Source organism: Nannospalax galili, unplaced genomic scaffold, assembly GCF_000622305.1.
Source record: "Nannospalax galili isolate Female #2095 unplaced genomic scaffold, S.galili_v1.0 scaffold1764, whole genome shotgun sequence".
Taxonomy (NCBI): domain Eukaryota; kingdom Metazoa; phylum Chordata; class Mammalia; order Rodentia; family Spalacidae; genus Nannospalax; species Nannospalax galili.
In genome coordinates this window covers 239715-242949 of record NW_008351897.1, presented here as the reverse complement: position 1 = coordinate 242949, position 3235 = coordinate 239715, and positions in this window count along the sequence as shown.

The window sequence follows — 3235 nt, the reverse complement described above, 5'->3', positions numbered from 1 at the left end:
ATTATATATTCATAACAATCATGAATGTTTTGATATTATTTAAAAGATATATTTTGCATGTTTCTGTGCATTTATAGTTCAGCAGAATTTTTATTGATATTCAAATATATATATAATTAGTCTTTTTGACACAGGGTCTCCCTGTAGCCCCAGCTTTCCTGGAACTCACTATGTACACCAGACTGGCCTTGAACTCCCAGAGATCCGCCTGCCTCTGCCTCCAGAATGCTGGGATTAAAGGCATGCACCACCATGCCCGGATATTCAAATATTTTTACAATGGATGTGCAACCATTTTTATGATTGAAAACCTATATTGTATTTTACTCAAAATTAGAGCTATGAATTTTTCATAGCTCTGGTTGAAATTTCAGGGTTTCGGGTACAGCAACTGAGACACACATAGCAGAATCATAAAGGCAGATTAATGGGGAGGTTTTTGTGTCTCTGAGGCACAGCAACCAGGTCTTTGGAAGCAATACTGGTCAGGCAGGTTTGATACAAGTAAGTTGATCAGCTCGCCATTGGCTTCTCATCCTACGTTCATTACAGTAGAGTGACAGTTAAGTATTAGGTATGGCATCAAGTATTAGATATATGACAGGTACGGTTCATGCGCTAAAATCAATCCGAACAAACAAGTATAAAGAACGGTTTTATTTACACGTAATAGATATAAATGGTGCATATCTGCTGCCTAATCATGTTATTATTGATTTCATTTTTATTGTCATTAACTATAATTTATAAATACTTGAATATTTTGCTATCAGTCTCTGAAATGATCAATATATGCTGCTTTCAAACTAATCACCAATCCCTTCAAGTCTATTTGGTCATGTGGCTATTAGTTTCTATCATCATGGGAAAGACATTTCTCTCCTTATGTTTATCAGTAGAGAATTGTATTGGTTCCTTTTCACTGTTATGATGAAACACCACAACCAAAAGCAAAGTATGAAAAAAGAGATCATTTTGGCTTACAGTTCCAGAGGGAGAGTCTGTCATGTTGAGGGTGTGACAGGAAGCTGAGGGGTCACACCTCAGTCTACACAAAGGAAGGAGAGAGAAAGACCAGGAAGAAGGACTAGTGAACCCTCCTAACCACCCAGTGCACACTTCTGTCAGCAAGGCTCCAATTTACAAAGGATCCCTCATGACTCCCACACAGCACCAGTAACTGAGGACCAAGTGTTCAAATGCATGAGCCTATTGTGGGCATTTCTCACTCAACCCACCATATCCCATGGCCTGGCCCACATAGGATCATGACCACATCATAGTGCAAAGTGCATTGTGTCTAACTTCAAAAGTCCCCATGACCTTTAACAGTCTCAACAATGTTCAAATGTCCAAAGTCTCATCTGAGTTTTTGTGAACTGTAGCTCTCTGTGAAATCAAAAGCAGCACTACAGACTTTCAGCACACAATGGCACAGAGTACACATTCTCATTAGAAAGGGGAGGCATGGGGACATAATCAGGATGTACAGTGCCAAAACAAAAGCAAATCTAGCAGAGAAAATCCCAAATCCTGTAACTCCACATCCTGTGGGGTGGGGGAATGGGACTTCTGTTTAAATAGCTCTATCCCTCCAACCTTACTACCTGCAACATCCAAGTGTCTTGGCCTGGTCCCCATGTACAGCTCTGCTTGGCAGATGTCTCCTCACTCTGGCTTCTCCTTTCAGTCTCTGAGGTAATCCTTCCCACTGTCCCGGTGCAGAACAAGAGGCCTCACCTGAATGGCACTAACCCCTTTGACAATTGTATCTCCACTTCAGCACATACCGTGGCTGAAACATTGAGCTTCCTAGTGAATTTTCTTTTTATCTCTTGTATCTCTTTCTGCCTGACTCCTTTTTCATTGTAGATCTGCATAAAAGTTATCAGTAATAACCATGCCTCAAACTCAATGTTATGTTATCTTGAACTGTCTTTTCTCAGTGGAATTAATCCATTACTATTTAACTCAGCCTCACTGAAATTCTCAGGATACAGAAGGAAAACAATGGGATTCTTTGCCAGAATATCACATTTATGGACTCTAGCCCAGTTGCTAATAATGTCCGTGTTCCCTTTGCAACATTCTGAGCTGAACTTCCTCCTTCCATAATAATCTCAACCTATGCTGCTGCCTCCTGGGCTCTGCTTCAACAACCTGCCAGTCTCTCCTCACAGTGCTCAACTTCTCTTCTAGTCCACAGTTTCGATGTCATCGCCGTCCGGTTCTTCAGAGTAGTACCTCACTCTTTGTCCCACTTTCTATAGTAGCTACTTTTTGTTGCTGAGTTACATTTACCTGGCCAAAAGTAACATTTAAAGTCAGTTTATTCTGACTATGCTTTCATGAGGCTATAGTTCATCTGGTGGGGAAGGTTCGGGCAAAGAGGCAGGCACAGGACGCAGAGAGGGCAGGACTGCTCCACACACAGGAGACAGAGTGGGCAGTACGGCTAGGCAGAAGCCCCTCACAGCCCAGTGCCATGACATGCTTCCTCCAGCATGCCTCCACTTTCCTTTCCTTTCACTTTTTTGAAAGGCTCTCCCTGGTCCTAGCTGACCTGGACCTGACTGTGTGGACCAGGCTGGCCTCCATCTCAGAAATCCACTGAGTCTGCCTCCCAGGAACTGTGAATCCATGCCCAGAGGTGCCATTTTAAAGGCCCCATGACCTCCACTAACAGCTCCACCATCTGGGAACCAACTGTCCAAATACCTGAGAGTTCATTTCTACTCAAACCATCGCAGATTCAAAAGTATAATTTGGTTAGTATGTGCCACATAATACTTTCTTTGACATTTTAATTTACATATTTTTCCTTAAAAGGGTTATTTTAATGCCATCCCGTGTAATTAATTCGGTGCTGGCAAGATGACTGTGTGGATTAGAGTGTCTGCTGCCAAGTCTGACAAACTGATTTCAATTCCTGGGGCCTGCATGGTGGCAAGAGAGATCAGATTGGACTCCTGCAAGTTGTCCTCACCACCACGTGTGTGGTGTGGCACAGAACTAAGATAAGTAATTTTAAAATGCAATAAAATGTTAAAAGAATAAAAATTTATAACGGAGCCTGCTCCACATAATCATCCCTTTTAGGTTAGTATAGAGGAGGGCACACACCTTCTTTAATAATTAGGTTAAATTTGCATACCACAGGTGAGATATTGGACAACTGGCAGTGTCTCGGTGTCCTGTGATTTTTGATATGTTAATAGACTGACCCTAGAAAGCC